Source organism: Ailuropoda melanoleuca, chromosome 7, assembly GCF_002007445.2.
Source record: "Ailuropoda melanoleuca isolate Jingjing chromosome 7, ASM200744v2, whole genome shotgun sequence".
NCBI lineage: Eukaryota > Metazoa > Chordata > Mammalia > Carnivora > Ursidae > Ailuropoda > Ailuropoda melanoleuca.
The window spans coordinates 17,536,414-17,554,771 of NC_048224.1; positions in this window are offsets into that span (position 1 = coordinate 17,536,414).

Consider the following 18,358-nt stretch of genomic DNA (forward strand, 5'->3'; position numbering starts at 1 on the left):
AATTGGAGACAGAAATGTTAAAGACATAATTAAGATTAAATGAGACTGTAAGGTAGGATAAGACCCTAATCTGACACCAGGGATGGACTGCACACACAGAGAAAAGGCCAAGTGAAGACACAGCAAGAAGGCAGTCATTTGTAACCCAAAGGGAGAGGCCACAAGAGGAACTGAACCTGCCAACACCTTGATCTTAGACTTCCAACCTCCAGAACTGTGAGGGAATATATTTTTATTGTTTAAGCCAGCCTGTGGTATTTTATTATGGCTGTTCTAGCAGAGTAACATGTTCTGAAAGATGGAGAGAAGAAGGTAGACTGCTTAGGAAGCTTGGAATCCACGGAACGGTATCATGAAACTGGCAACAGAGCTACCAGTGGATGAGAGTAAAATAAACCCAACAAAATCTGTTCTCCCTAGCCAAAGGTCCAGAAAGGGGAAGCATAATAATTCATGAGAATTATTTCATGAATTTCACCAGGATTTTATCTTATTTATTTCTTAAAGATTTTTTAAAAAATTTGTCAGACAGATAGAGAAAGCACAAGCAGAGGGAGTGGCAGGGAGAGGGAGAAGCAGGCTCCCCGCTGAGCAAGGAGCCTGATGTGGAACTTGATCCCAGGTCCCTGGGATCATGATCTGAGCTGAAGGCAGACATTTAATGGACTGAACCAGGCAGGTGTCCTGAGGATTTTAGTAATAAAAAATTACTCATCATTGGAAATGTTAATAGAAAAAAGATGACAAATGACTGCCAACACCAAGAATACAGAGATTTCAGAACAGAGAGATATTTTAAAGTAACTGTCATAAAAGTACTCAAAGATCAGTTAAAAAACAATTGAAAAACAATGAAAAAATAAAATGCCTCAGCAAGAAAGTAGAAAACATAAGGAAAAACCAAATGAAAATTTTGGAACTAAAAACACAACTATAAAAACCATACTCAATAGAAGGGCCCAACCATGAAAGGGAGGACACAAAGGAAATAATCGGTGAGTCCAAAGAGAGAACAACAGAAATCATCCAATCTGGACAACAGAATAAAATTAGACTGGAAAAATAAATAAATAAACATGCCCACAGGGACCAGCAGGACTATAGCAAAAGCGCAAACATTCATATTGCGAAAGACTGGAAAAAGAAGATAAATAGCTCTGAAAAATTGCAGAAATAATGGCTAATAGCTTTCCAAATTTGTCCAGCATCATAAACTGACAGATTCAAGAAGGTAAGTGAACTCTAAACAAGAAAAAAATGAGAGAAATTCCTGCAAAGGTATATCATAGTCAAACTTCTGAAAACTAAAGACAAAAAAAAAAAAAAAAAAGTCCTGAAAGCTTCAAGAAATAAATGATACTTCACTACAGGGAAAAACAATTTGAACAAAAGTATTTTTTTGTTCAAAAATCATGAAGGCCACAAGGAAGTGGCATGATATTTTTCAAGTGCTAAAAAAAAAAGAAGTGCCAACCCAGAATTCCACAAGCAATGACAATAAAGGTAAAATTAAGATATTAAAAAAGAAATTTGTCACCAGCCAATCTACTTTAACAGAGTAGTCAAATGAAGTTTTTTAAATAGAAAAGAAATGATAAAAAAGCAATAAAGAAAAAATAAGAAAAGAGTAAAGAATGAATAAAGACAAGACAGTTTACTTCTTCCTTTGATTTTTCTAAATTATGAGTGTCCACTGAAGCAAAAATTCTAACACTGATATGGTTCTAAATGTGGATAGTGGATATTTTTTAAACAATTACAGAGAAAGGGGAAAAGGAATTTAAAGGAAGGCAAATTTATACACTTTATTGGAGCTGGTAAAATATTGACATTCATAAACTGTGATAAGTTATGTCGATAATACCTAGGACAACCAAAATAATAATAGAGTATACAAGGAGATATACTCAAAAACACTGTAGATAAATCACAATAGAATTCTAAAAACTGGTCCCCTGGGTGGCTTGGTTGGTTAACCATCTGCCTTCTGCTCAGGTCATGATCCCAGGGTCCTGGGATCAAGTTCCGCATCAGGCTCCCTGCGCAGCGAGGAGCCTGCATCTCCCTCTTCTCACTTGTGCTTTCTTGCTATCTCTCTCTCTGTCTCTCAACACACACACACACACACACACACACACACACACAAAACTACCCACGTAACCCAGAGGAAGACAAGAAAAAGAAAAAAACGAAATAAAAATCAAAGAGAACAGGAAACGAAAAGTAAAATGGAAGAGTTAAACTCTAACATACCAATAATTAAATGTAAATGATCTAAATGTATCACTTAAAAGAGAGACATTAATAGAGTAGACTAATAAGCATGACCCAAATTCAAGAATCTCATTTTAGATACAATACTACAGGTACGTTGAAAGAAGAATGTAGAAAAAGATGTATCATACAAACATTCATAAAAAGATAAAATAAATTTTAAAAGATAATAAAAATCAATAAAAATCTGGTTCTTTGAAAACAGCAATTAAATTAACAAACATAATAAGACTAGCAAAGAAAAAAGAAAGAAGGCACAAATTACCAGTATCAGGAATAAAATAGTAATTATCTCTACAGATTTTGCAGATGTCAAAAGGAAAAGGAAATGCTATAAAACAACTGGTCACCAAAGCAGATATACAGATGTCAACTAAGCATACGAAAATGTTTTCAACGTCATTAGCCATTAAGGAAATGCAAATTACATCCACAATGAAATATCACTACATACCTATCACAATGGCTAAAATAAAACATAGTCACAAGAACAAATGTTGTAAAGGATGTAGAGAGTATGAAAATATAAAATTGCATAGCCACTCTAGGAAGTAGTGTAGTTTAAAAACACTTATTAAGAATAATTTGACCTGTCCTTGAAACTACCCTATAATCTAGAAATTGCACCTCTGGGAATTTATCCCACCAGAAATGAAAACTAATGTTCATGAAAAGCTCGTACCTGGATATTCATTAACAGTCTATTTCTAATAATCAAAAATTGTAAACAACCCAGATATCATCTACAGATGGTTAAACAAATGGTAGTCCATTCATACCAGCAAATCCCACCTCTATACACCGCTATAAAAGGTAATTAAGTCACTTTTTGCAGATTATATAGCAGGTACTGAGCAAACAGTATTTTTACCCAGTAACCTGAGTTGTAAAGTTGGATCAAAAGTTTGAGGGGAGGATAGAGCTCATTGTGCCATGCTTGTGAGCCAGGTTACGAGGGGCTTGAGCTACGATCCTACACTGAAAAAGACTGGTAAGAAAGGGTGACAGTGAGTGTGTGGACCGCCTCCTGGGAACGCAGGGACTAACTGCATGTTCACAAGGTCTCTTGTGTCATGGAGCTGAAAGTGACATCTGTCAAAACCAACATTGGGAGCTTTACATGCTGTGAAAACGACATGAAGGATAATGGGAGCTATACAGAGTAGGACTCAGAACCGGATGGAATGTAGGAAACAGTTCCACATTCTATTCCCCATCACAGTCTTCATGTTTGCAAGAAAAACCACAAATAATCAGAAGAATGCAGAGCTAAAACTTTGCCCCGAGACTGAGTTAATTAAATCTAAGTTGGACAAAGAAATCACTGGCTTGGGAGGAATTTGCTTAAAAGTCTAGAAGTTAAGATTTCTAACAAAGGCAGATAGTTTTTGTTTTATGGGTTTTTTGTTTGTTTATTATTATTATTTTTCAGCTTTTGGAAGTTCTACTTTTGCTAGCCTAAGTTTTGTGGACTGTCATAACAGTGAAATGTTCCCTTGGCCACTCAGATTTGTTACTGGTTAGTGATTTTCTGTGAGATGCCAAGGAACGAGGAACTGATATTAAGTACTATGCCATCCGGCATGCCCACTGTGTGGTGAGAAGAGTCACGGATGTAAGGGGAGCTAAATGTCACCGGTGAGGGGAAATCAGTCTGTGACTGGTTCCGCCATGGCTTTCTGAATAGTTCTTAACACAAGCCTAAGGTCCATATTATGTGAATATAGCCAGTTATGTTTTCAGATTGGGTATTACTTTCAGATCCGCAGAGCTCCTTTCTGATTTTAAACCTCAGTATGCATCATTGCTAGAATAGTAACATACTCCACAACTAGTCTCTTCTCAATCATAAATTCCTTTGTGTTCTTATTACAAACAGTCACTAGAGACTTCTTTCATAATTGCTTTCACTGGGAGTACCATGCTTGCTAGTCATATATCATGTATGCTTTTATTATTGTTAGTTTCTGGTAAAATGTGTACTGCATCATTGGATAGTTCAAAATACATTTTAAATATTGGCTTTTCCATTGTGTCACCCTTTTTCCTGGTATTTATCTTGTACAGTACATCTCACTTTATTAAAGCTTCAATTATATGCCTAAATAAAGCTTCGGCTTATTCCCTCATGTTTCAGGTAAGCATGGTTTTTCTGTGATCAAAACAGTGCTCTAGCAAATGTCTTTTTGGCCAATTATAAATGAATTCAGTGATCATTGATAAGTAGTAATGCTTGAGAATTGTACACATTTTGAAGCATTTATCATTTATTATTAATAAAAGTAAATCTGGACTTTCTACATCACATAATGTTAAATATATGTCAACTATTTTGCACTTAATATGTGCATATAAGTTTTTAAAGAAGCATTAATCTTTCATATTATCAGTTTTAAAGATATTTTGTCTTTTTTTAGATATTTTCATTAGATAATAAATGTACATGGTTTAAAAATTAAACAATACTGAAAGGAAGCCATCTCTATTACAGCTCCTTAACTCTGCTCTCTAAAGATAGTAATTTTAAACTGCTTTGTCCATTTTCTGAAGCATTTGAGTAAGTAAAATATTTATACTCTAATTGACTTACAAATTTTATATATTATGAATTAATTAACTATAGACAGAATTTATTTATCTTTACCTTTCCTACATAGTTATATGACAGTTTTAGTTAAAAAAAATCAGCATTCATTATCATGAACTATATATCTCAGTTATACTATAAAGCTAAATAGCCACATAGTAGATAGATTCTGATTTTTCTGATAATTTTTAGCAATTTTATATATATTATAAATATATTAAATATGTATTTATGTTTGTTTTTTAACTTACTAGATTTCAATGAATGGCTATTTTTTCCCCCAACTGCTTTATCAGCAATACCCTCTAAATGTTCTCTAAAAATAAAGAATCTCAATGCACCCATCTTCATGGAAACCTTTCTGGAGCCCTCCATCCACCTGTTCCAACTCAGTGTGATGGTTCTGTAAGTCTTCTGTTCTTCTAGCATCTGGATTTTCATTCACTTTCCTCCTACTTTAGATCAATTGCTTATTGAATCACCTGTTTTGGTTGAAAGCCTCCTTTTGTGGGACATCTTTAACTAATTTTCTAAAAAGAAGTGTACAAATGGTTTATTTTCTAGGTGCTTGCAGGCTTGAAAAATGTATATTTTGCCATCATTCTTGATTAACATTTTGGCTGTGTACAGAATTTTAAAACAGATTTTCTCGAAGAACTTTGAGGGCATTTCACTGTGGTCTTCTTGCATTCAGTATTGCTGTAGAGAAGTCTATTTCCATCCTGCTTCCCAATGCTATCTATTAAGTGGCTTGTGGTGATAATGGTCATGATTTGCTTTAATTCAGAATCTTATAGGATTATCTCTTAATTGGTGGTGTTCTGAAATGTCATGATATGTCTTTGCGTGGGTCTACTTTCATCCATTGTCCGGGCACTTGAGAGACATTTTCAATATAATATTTCCTGTACTCTCTTATCAAAATTTCCTTATACTACCTTTCTCCTCTATTTTCTCACTTCCCTCTGTATTTTTTTTTAAGATTTTATTTGTTTATTTGACAGAGAAAGAGAGAGGGAGAGAGAACACAAGCAGGGGGAGTGACAGGCAGAGGCAGAGGGAGAAGCAGACTCCCCACTGAGCAGAGAGCTTGATGCAGGGCTCCATCCTAGGATACTGGGATCGTGACCTGAGCTGAAGGCAGATGCTTAACTGAGGAGCCCATCAATTCCCTATATATTGTTGGTGTGACTGCAGAAGGTAAATACAAATAATGAAACCACATGATAGCGTACAACTTCAGATCAGAGGAGGTACCCATCCCTTCTGTTCACATTTCATTAGCTGAAGGAAATTACATGAGCAAGATTTATGTCAATGGGATGAAACAGTTATCCTCCTAAGGAATATGTCTCATGGGTAGGGCCAGTGAATATTTTGGCAAAAATACCATCTACTACACTTGGTGTCTGTTCATATAGAAGAGTCATTATTAGCTCTGCAAGCACATTCAGGATTGCTGATGGATGAGTTTCACTGTCTAGTGACTGACTGGGTCAGGGAGGAAGGGTTTGTATGTAGTGGTATTTTTGCCTGTGGTTATCCAGTTTCAGCCATTCTAAGAACAAAGGGGATCGGGAATGCAAGGCCTCCAATGAAATCTCCATTTTCAGTCACATAATCTGTTTCCCAACACGCTTGAGTCAATCATTGCTAGTTAAATTCTTCCAAAGTGTAAACCTTTGGTCTTCTGCCTGAGGGCATTCAGCTAGCTAGGTGGGGTTATGGAGTGATCAGACACAGAACTGCACAGCCAAGGAAACAGCCAAAAAAACTAAGAGGCACCCACGTAATGGGAGAAGATATTTGCAAATGACACTACAGATAAAATACCGGTATCCAAGATCTACAAAGAACTTCTCAAACTCAATACACAAGAAATGAATAATCAAATCAAAGAATGGGCAAAGATATGAAAAGACACTTTTCCAATGAAGACATACAAATGGCCAATAGGCACATAAAAAAATGTTCAAAATCATTAGCCATCAGGGAATTTTAAATCAAAACCACATTGAGATACCACCTTACACCAGTTAGAGTGGCAAAAACTGACAAGGCAAGAAACAGCAATTGCTGGAGAGGATGTGGAGAAAGGGGATCCCTCTTACACTGTTGGTGGAAATGCAAGTTGGTACAGCCACTTTGGAAAACAGTGTGGAGGTCCCTTAAAAAGTTAAAAATTGAGCTACCCTATGATCCAGCAATTGCACTACTGGGTATTTACCCCAAAGATACAGACGTAGTGAAGAGAAGGGCCATATGCACCCCAATGTTCATAGCAGCATTGTCCACAATAGCTAAATCGTGGAAGGAGCCGAGATGCCTTTCAACGGATGACTGGCTTAAGAAAATGTGGTCCATATATACAATGGAATATTACTCAGCCATCAGAAAGAACGATTACACATTTGCAGCAACATGGATGGGACTGGAAGAGATTATGCTAAGTGAAATAAGCAGAGAAAGACAATTATCATATGGTTTCACTCATTTATGGAACTTAAGAAATAGCAGGAAGATCGGTAGGAGAAGGAAGGGAAGAATGAAGTGGGGGGTAAACAGAAGGGGGAATGAACCATGAGAGACTATGGACTCTGGGAAACAAACTGAGGGCTTCAGAGGGGAGGGTGGTGGTGGATTGGAATAGGCCCGGTGATGGGTATTAAGGGTGCACTGGGTGTTATACGCAAATAATGAATCATGGAACATGACATCAAAAACTAAGGATATACTGTATGGTGACTAACTTAACATGATAAAAATTATTATAAAAAAAGATGCTAAAACTCATTAAGCAGTTATTCAACTACGATTAAAAAGAAAAACTTCATGAGATAAAGTTCTTCAACGAGTTCTGCAAAATACACAAGCACTAATAAAGAAACGAAGTCTTAAAAAAAAAAAAGAGAGAAGTACAGATATTCACCCTGTTTTTAAAAAGCCTTGTACTCACTCCTCTCACTACCCCAGGAATTGATATCTCCAAGACCCAAACCTTTTAAAAGTCCCTTGTCATGGAACAATTGGCTTCATTTGCAGTATTCTCCTGTCTATGCATCTGAGGTTTTAGGCCTTCCACCCAGCTGAATTCATTATCACTCCTCCCTTTATTTTCCAATGTGTCTGCCATTCTTTCCCATAATCTTTGTCCTTGTCGGTTTACCCAATTTGCATCCTCAGTATCAGTTTAGTAGCCATCTGGGAGGAAACAGAGATAAGCATGTGAGACTAGAAGTCAAAATGTAAAGCCTTAAAAAGTGTAAAAAGAGGGTGCATAATGTTGAAGAATTTGAGACACTCTGGAAAAAAAGGGAAAAGAGTGCTATAATTGTGTTCAAACCAATCCTGAGACTTACATGACACCTGAGAATGATGACAATGAAAAAAGAACAAGAAGAAAAAGAATGAATATAAATCGGGGGTGGGGGGTGGGAAGAGCAGAATTCCTTAAGATAATGAAACGGACATAGTGGATGAGAGTAACCAACAAGCTATAATTAATATGGAAGATGAGAAATGATATTCAATAAATAAAAGAATATCTTAACAATCATCTTAATGAGCTCTTACAAGTTTGTTTTTTACACATGATAAAGTTACTTTTAAAAAAATCCCTGTAATATGATCTAGACCTCAGGGTAGAAAACACATTTTGTTCCTTTTTTTTCCCCCCACTGCCAGCAGAGTGCCTGGAACATAATTCAATTGCTGTTGCTTGAAGGCCTTAATGCCTTCTTGATTTAATATAATTGAGGGTCATAATACCAATTTAGCAATTTTAATTCCAAAAATTTGTGGAATAGGAGCCTGGGCATCTGCAGACTTATTTAGCAGTTCATTAAAATACAGCACAAACTATATTTGGCGATGGACCCCATGCCCAGAGAAACATGATGATGTTTTACATGAGCTTTCTATTGGCAAAACATTTTATTTTGCTTCTCAGATTGCTTAAAACTTGTCTTTGTTTGATAATTACAGCCAGGATTTAAGGTAGGGTCACTTATTTTGCATAAAGGAAGTATGTAGGTTTTATAAAACCCTGAACCAAGCTAAAAGAATGCCGATTGATTTATGTTATTACAGACATATGCATTCATTCAAAAATATAGATAGTAAATACCTCTGTCTCAGCATTCTTCTGTGTTTTAGGTATACTATGGTGAACAAAATATGGAGAAAGCCCTTCCTCCCTCTCTTCTTTCTCCCTCCCTCCCTCTTTTTCTTTCCTTCCTTCCTTTCCTTCCTTTCCTTCTTTCAGGTCTCTTTCCTAATGGAGATTATAAGACAGTCATGGCAGATAGCACTATGAAAAAAAAATCAATAAAACATATAGCATATTGGATTGTCATAAAAGTTATGGAGAAAAATAAAGCAGGAAAAGTAGTGATGGAAAGTGTCTCTGAAATGGCATTTTGAGTAGAACTTGAATTTGTTGATAGTGAGGAAAGGGTGTTCTCAAAGGAGCCGACAGCAAATGCAAAAGCCTTCAGGTGATACAGTTGATCCTTGAACAATATAGGTTTAAACTATATTTAGTTTAAACTAAATATAGTCCACTCATAAGTGGATTTTTTTTCTAATAAATTGATATATAGTCCACTCATAAGTGGATTTTTTCTAATAAATTGATTACAGAACTGTAGGTGTATTTTCTCTTCCTTATTATTTTAACATTTTCTTTAGCTTATTTAATTATAAGAATACAGTACATAATACATATACAAAATGTGTATAAATTAATATTGGTAAGGTTTCCAGTCATCAGTATGTTCTTAGTAGTTAAGTTTTTGGGGAGACGCGTTATACATGGATTTTTGACTGCATGAGGCGTTGGCACTCCAAGCCCCTCTACTGTTCAAGAATCAACTGTACATAGTTTGCATTTTTGAGTAATTAAAAGAAGACCAGTTTGACAAAAGTAGAGTTTGGGTAGGGATGAGAAGTAGAAGAAAAGCTCAATAACAGAGAAATAGTGTAAAAACCTTGGAACCCATTAAAAGAACTTTTGCTTTTACCGAGGGAGATGAGGAACCAGCGAGGATCTTGAGTAGGGGAGTGAAAGCTCAAGAATGATTCCTTTGATTTGAGTTTACTTGCAATGCAATTCTAATAGGAATAGATAGGCTTGTAAACCTTAAGTGAGTAAATTAAAATGAGTAATCAGTTTGGTTCTTACTATGCATGTCTGAAGATAAGCTTCTATTATTATCATTAAATTTGTCTGCTGTGGAAGATTAATTGCATTAATGATGTCGAATTTTAACCCTGCTTATATCTGAACCTTTTGCCATGTAAACAATCAGGGCTTACCACTCTATTTGGATATGACTATGTGTTTCCTTTCGGCCGACGGGAGTTGATGTAATGCATGCAGAGGTTTGATGTGCTTGCACGATTTCAGCTTCTTGCTCTGACCCTCTGCCATGGTCATGAACACACACTTGGTCTAGCCTATTACAGAAAAATGATATATGGAATAGAGCTTAATTGCCCCAGTTGTCCCAGCTAAAGCTGTACTAGATCGGCCAACAGCCAACCAATCTCTACACATGTGTACAAACCCAACCAAAGTCGGAAAACCTGCCTCGGTGACCCACAGATAAACACAGGCATATGATCAAGTCCACATTGGATCACCTGGGCCAAACACAGATCAGCTAAAAGCTGCCAACTCATGGGCTAAACAAATGCTTATTGCTGTGTGCCCCCTGGTATTTTTGGTTATAGAGTATTATATGGTACTGGGTAACTGATGTACACGTTAAGAAATTTAACTAAAAGAAATAAGATACACATAGCCAAAATTAAAAATAAGAAAAGATAAAGCAAAAGATAAAGAAGATATTTAAGACTTGAAGAGACCATGTATAGATAAAAAATAAAATATAATCTGTTTATAAATATGAGAAAAATGGAAAGTTTCTCAATTTTATCGAGTAAGAGTAACCACGAGCATAAAATATAATAAGCCCCAGAAATTATAGGATTATTTTATACGTGTTAATTCAAATTCCTAAAAAGTACAGCAAAAACCTTATCAAATACAGTTAAAATAATTATCAAAATGATAGGGCATTATATAATTACTTTTTCCTTAAGGTTTTTTTCCTTAAGTAGTTTCCGCACCCAATGTGAGCTTGAACTCATGATCCTGAGAGCAAGAGTCATATGCTCTACCTACTGAGCCTGCCAAGTGACCCAGTAATTAGTTTTCTTAAATCTGTAACACATAAAATTCAGAGGAAAAGAAGAAAACTTTTGTCTTCTCAAAAGATGTCAAAATGCATTTAATAAAATTCAAATATATTTTTGTTGAATAAGAGCCCTTATGAAAAAAATGGATATAAATGAATACTTCCCCACATAATGAAGGATACTGATTTTAAGCCAAGAACTCACATTCTACTTATTGTGACTCTCCCGTTAAAAATTTGAATGTGTTGAGGATCTGTGAGAAGAGAATTCTAAAATGGTTTCCACTTTTCCTGCCCCCTGATGTACCCATCTTGGACAGTCTCCTCTCATTGAATGCAGGCAGTGCCTGTGAATATATTGGGTATCAATTCCACGATTAGATCACCAATATAATAAGAAGGGGGATTATCCTGGTAGGCCTATTCAGTAGGACTCCTGACCTACTGCAACTGTGAAAGGGTGAATGTGTGCCCTTTTAGGCCACTATTTTACGGTAATTTGTTATGCAGAAATAGAAAACTAAAATAGAATGCATATCATCGTTGTGATATAACATAATAAAAATAAAAGTAGTATAATTATCTAAGAAAAATTCTGTGATAATTAAGTGAAAATTACTTGAATGTAAGTTTATTTATACATATGAAAAATAATGTAAGTAAAAGGACCCAATTCTTGTTAGTGATAAAATAATTCTTAAAACCTAATTTAAGCTAACTGAAAAATATGCTAGGTCTGTAATTTTTAAAAATGCATTAGACACTTCCTCAATTAGTACCACCCACTCTTCCTATAACCTCTCAGTTTCCATTTGATCAGGGAAGCCTTCCCTGAAGTTGATTAATTTGAACTCAATCTTTACATGTTTTTGGTGCTCCATATATCACATACCAGTTAACGTGTTAAAAATCATGTCTCTGGGGGCGCCTGGGTAGCGCAGTCTTTAAGCATCTGCCTTTGGCTCAGGGCGTGATCCCGGCGTTCCGGGATCGAGTCCCACATCAGGCTCCTCCGCTGGGAGCCTGCTTCTTCCTCTCCCACTCCCCTGCTGTGTTCCCTCTCTCGCTGGCTGTCTATCTTTGTCACATAAATAAATAAAATCTTTAAAAAAAAATCATGTCTATATGGTTCGTTCTTTTATTATTATTTTTTCTAACACATAACAAGAGAATCTCTCTTTTTGTTCAGTGTTTTTCTCCAGGACGTCTACAGAGTTTAGCCCTCAAAAACTGTGTGATGGATGTTTATAAAGGATAGAATAGAATAGTATATTATTAATTATTCCTAAATCGGTTTATAAGTTCAAGAAAATATCAGTTTTCGAATAGCACAAGTAACCTTCAACAGAGACATTTCATTATGCAGTGAAAATATAATCAACAAAAGATAAAGGTAAAGGTAGATTATTCAAACACACAAAAGTACTTCTGTATTTATTGTATTACCAAGTTAATTTTCAAATTATGTTATATTATTTAATCTATGTGTACACAAAGGCAGTGTGGTAGAGAAGAAATTGTGAAAGAATTTAATCAACCTCTAAATAGAGGTAAGAAAATATAGGATTATTAAGTCATTCAAATGTAAGCTAGAATATGAAATGTAGGGTAATAATGCTTCTAATGACATATACAGAAAAAATCATGCCTAGGCTACTTTATGAAAGAAAATGCCCCAGGGTTCCTGCTGGCTCATTCAAAAGAACATGTGACTCTTGATCTCAGGGTTGTGAGTTCGAGCTCCACATTGGGTGTAGAGATTACTTAAATAAACTTAAAAAAAAAAGAAAATATCCTTTGTAGGGACTGAGAGATCAGTAACATCAAGGAGACTATTTAGAGGGCAGACTAATGAATGGGAAAAATTCTTATAAAACATGGACAAAAACAAGACATATGTCAAATACTTCCTTATAAGAATAGACAACAAAGAAGGTGAGGACAAAATGGAGAAGAGGGAGTAAAAACAAAAATAACTAGCTGAGCAACATAAAGGAGATGAATAATCATGGAAAGAAGGAGTAAGGAAATCTTAAAAAACGAGAAAAGGGAAAAACATCCATTATATGAGGAACATACATTTGTCAAAGATGGAGAAAAGGATCCGAGGAAAAAAAGACAAGGATCTGAGGGAAAAAAGACGAATGAGAAGATAAGGATAAATATAAGGACAAAAGAGAAGTGATAATCAAGAGGGAGAGTAACTGAGTGGAGTTAGAAGAAAATCAGAGTATAGGAATGGGAGAAAAATACACATGGGAGACAGCAAAAGAGAGAGGGAGAAAAACAGAGCAAGCAGGTCCAGAGAGAACGAGCGTCTTAGGAGAGAAAGAAAGTGAAATGAGAAAACACACACACACACACACACACACACACACACACACGTGAATGAATGCAAAAGACAGTAGGTGAATATATGACTATATGTGGGTTGATATTTCTAAGCAATTATTATGGAAGCAAATCAATGTTATTATGATTCTTTTTCCTGCTGAAGGTAAAATGTGCTCACATGGCCAAAAAACTCAAGGACATAAACCATTGAAATGATCATCCTTCTCTTATAAGTATGTTTACACATTAAGGACATATTAGTGTTGGTTTTCCTTATATTCAGTCATTTACTCGACGTGTAGAATAGACCAACAAATGAATGTAAGGAATGACAAAATCAATCCTCTGTGTGTGTGTGCGTGCGCGCGCGCGCGTGTGTGTGTGTGTGTGTGTGTGTGTGGTGCTATCTTCCCAGCTCTGTTAGGGGAACTTTCGACAGAGCCCATCTCCTAGTGTGAGGAACTAATGATTAATGAGGGAGGGTGTTTTGGAATCTAAGGCTCTTCATGATTGCTCAACAGTAACTGTTACAGGGAACAGTGGCACGACTGTGCCAGTCCTACCTAAAAATGAAAAATGAGAAGAGTGTTGCCTTTCCCTCCTTTGTCTTCCTATACAAGAGGAAAACTTTCAAAAGTTGGAAGAGATTTCAGTACCTGCTATGAAACTCAAGTCCCCATTCTCTCCAACTGGGTGCCCGGGACCTTTACTGAATCAGTGTTTCATTTTTATCAGTGATAGGTAAACTCCATTTGGAGGGGTGCTTGTAGATGTTCTCAAGATGGTTTTATGTCCCCCTGTCTGCTCTCTATGGGCAGGTCCTGTATGCTCTGTGCCGCAGAGCAACCTGGATTTCTAAATAAAAATAACACAGAGTATTGTTTCGACAAGCACAGAACTCCATATTCACTGTGTTATTATCTTTGTCTTCCTTATGTGATCTTTCTATTTTCCAATCCATTTTCACCGACTTTTTAATTTGGTCTTCAGTAATACACTGCGATCTCATCAGAAAATACATTTAGTACAATGGCTAAATTACTGGGTTGGAATTTCATTTTCTTTGGCATTTTAAGATACTCTAAGTAAACTGATAGCAAATGCTTTGGGGACGATAGACCTCCTTTATCAGTGTAGACCTCGCCACTCAGTGTTAAATTATTTCTTGAAATGGTTAGTTGGTGAGAATAATATTGAGAAGAGAAACATTAAATGTGTTTGACTAAGCTAAGAGCTCTAGCATATATTTTAAATTAGTATGTTCAGTATTATCACCCTTAATTCAGTCCTATCACAAATATACTGTGTGATGGCACATTTTTCAAATAAATAGGGACCAGAGCAGTGGAATTAGCTGACACTAATGGAATAGCTATTTTATGGATTTTTTTTAAATTCCTGTTTAAATGAGTTCCTAAGAATAAATGTAGAAGACTCTTTGGAAATGGACTGGCGTGATTCAGAACCCTATATTTACACATCTTGGAGACAAATTCTTGGCTTAAACCCCTCCCCACCATGTGCAGAATGAAGGTAAAATATCAGACACAGAAGGGCAGTGGGGCGTGGGGATGACACACACCCAAGGACAGGTCTTTGAAGCCCCAGGTTCCATCCCACCATAGCCCTTCCTTTTTATTCCGCTTCTGCTCCCACATGAAAGAGGAAACAGTCCCTAAAGCCAATTTCAGTCTCACAGTTTAGAGCTTGGTACTTCACATGCTTCTTCAAGATGTGTGATCTTTTTCCATCATCTCTAAGATCTCCTAGATGTCTGACCTTTCACTCGTGATGTCTCGATATTCTTTTACAGAAAATTGCTGTTGACTTATAACCTACCCTTTCCTTTTTCTTTCTTTCTTTTTTCTTTTGTGGTCTTTCCATCAGCAAAGTCACACAATATAATTGCAAGTCAGTATCAAGAATGAAACATTAATATATGTAAGCATATTAGAGAAAATATAAAGAACAAAGCTACTATATAAATATGTAGGAGCATGCAAAAAATGGTAAAATTCCATCCGTTGCTTTATCATGTAAGTGTGATTTCCTTTGTCCACACATATATAACTGGTTCAAAGTTATATACACCAACAGAAATAATATATATACAAATGAAATCCTCAGTTGGACATACTGCCATATAGATACCATGTAATGGGTTTTAAAAGATAAGCAATTATTCCCTTGGGAACGAGCTCAGTTTTTATCCCGGTGCATATCTCTTTAGTGGAGTTAGTGGATCTCTTCATGCAAGAAACATCCACTAGGAGGGGTCATGGATGATATTTGGTTCCCATTAGAGTAAGTTGCTTTGGCCTCAAGTGAAAGAACTGAAAGGAACAGGAAACAACCTGGTATGTCATATTCAGAAGCTGAAGCACATTTACTGTGACATTTGACGACAGTAATGCGCCTTGGAACCATATTATTTGGTGTGTCATTCTTCAATCTTATGTTGCCATAACAACAGAATATGTGTGTATGCTTAGTAGAAAGACAATCCATTTTCCCCCAATTTTTTTCTTTGATCTAAAGAACTTGCTTCTTTTCTTTGAAGTTGTTCACAATAGGGCATGATAGAATGAACACAGGTAATAATTACAGAAACTTCAATAGAAAAAAAAAAGCATGTTTTAAATGAAAGTTTTAAGCCCCTTGTCTTATGTCCCAGGACTGTTAAAGATGATTGAAGTGATTCCTGCCAGTATCTATCACAATGCCCTTTTCCCCTTATCAGAGACCAGCCAAAGATACAAAGGTTATGCCTTTCGTGATTAATCTATGTGACAGGGGCAAATTGCCTGTTGTTTCTGGTTTTTTCTACCGAGTGCCAGAGGCAGGAAACTACTATGCTTCACTAGTGACTCATAAGAAAACTTAATAGAAGGTCTCTAATGCCCACTGGCCCTACAGTTCCTGATTGATGTAGTCCCAAACTCGGCAGGCTCCCCTCATTGAGCTAAGCATGTCAGAAGAATGGGAGAGAGCGTGGGGGAAGGGTCCCCTGCACTCCGGTAGTCAGGAAGGTGGGTCCGACATATTTTGCTCTTAGTAATTTTTATCTATATTTATGAAGACAACATTTTGTTATCATTGTTACCTGGCAAGTGACTACATTTGTGTGGTGGTTTTATTATCTTGCTGGTTTAAAAATACAATTAATAGAGTTGGATGTCCCTGTGCAATCCTCAGTTTCCTAGACTGTAAAGTGGATTAATTAACACATATCTCATGGCTCTTTTGGAAAGATGATATTAAATGATTCTGCCAATATTTAAAAGTACCTAGAAAAACTTTAAGAGCTTAATCAATGGTGATTAACTGTATGTAGGTATGTGAAAGACTCTGAAAGGCACTCTTAGGGCTACTGCTGAGTTGATGTCACATGTTCTTCACCCCTGGAAGTGAATGCTCCCCATTTCAGTACAGTGTTGAAGTGTTGATCAAGTTTGCATTTGGAAGCTCTCATGCTGACTACCACCCAGGAGCTAAACCAACACAACTAGCTACCGAGAGGCACTATCCTAGGTATGTAACATTTTGCAGCATTTAACTGTGATGTTGATGTTAGGTTGGAAGGTGCTTATCATAAAATCATTCTTTTATATACTATATAACCCCGAAGAAACTTTACAAATATTTACAAGTATTTTCAGGGTCAAATATGTACACACACTTAATATTTGGTACGCACATCTTATCATAGTGTTTCTCAAATCTAGCTGTACATGAGAATCACCATGGAGAATATTAAAAATATATATTCATGGGCAACCCAACACTGGTGTTCTGATTCAGTAGGAAAAGATGGCACCCCCAAACTTGCATTCTGGCCATTACTAAGACTGTTCTGATACCCAGTGAGGTTTGGGAATTACAGTTCCACAGGGGTTCCAGCATGGAAACTTAATACAACTTTGTAGTAAAAACACAGGCCCAATTTCTACTTTGTTTTTCTTTCTTCTTATATATTCATGTACATGTCTCTCAGAAAAAGACAATATGGAACCCACATGACAAAACACAATTCGAAGATATGCCAGAAAAATTGCTGATCTGAGAGAAAAACAGTGTGTGATGCTTTACAAACTTATCATGACCTCATCCATGTAGGAAGCACTAAATTTTTGCAAAATTTTCTTTTCCTTGGACCTTAACTATTGAAGCATCTTAAATATGCACTGTATTCAAATTTATCTCGGCAAAAGGCAAGGTTTATAGTCCAAAACAGTCCAGCCCGTTTTTGTATTTCCATTTATGGACAGGCCTTCATGATAATGTTAAGTGATGAATGAGATATGAAGAATGAAAGTATTATGGAGCTTTATATCATTTAAAGTCTATTCAGAATTATTACATCGTTGACAGAGGAAAATAAAATCCATGACAAAAATGAGAATTACGACCTCATCTAAACTAATTTAACTATGGTTTTTGAACATCTTTTGGATCAACTCTTTAGTTCTCCCTGTTCACTGTCAGTCTCAATACATATGTGACTGGACCAACTTTACAGTGTTCTTCATAACCCCTCAGCTACAGCCGACAGAACTGCAGAATATATGGAGTTATTTCTCATGTATATAACATGGTCCTGTGGATTAAATTTGGCTAGATAATGTTACATCTTCTCTAAAAATATCCCTATTTTAAATATAAGCTCCCATGGATTCTGATTTTTTTCTTCAGTTATGATTTACTGGCTAAATCCTACCTAAACTGATAGAGGCACCAACTAACAGCAGGCTATCAGGGCTCAAACGGCACCTATGTTTCTTGGAGACACGTGAGTGTATTTTGTTTAGCTTGCATGTAGCAATGGGTCATGAAGCTGCTCAAAAAAGTTTTTTCCCTGCTTAAAAGAGTGAAACACTTATGTAGTAATACTTTTAGATATTCTCCCAAGACACCTGTATTTTTTCATGCATTCTAACATTTTTTAGTTTATGCCCTTTATTCT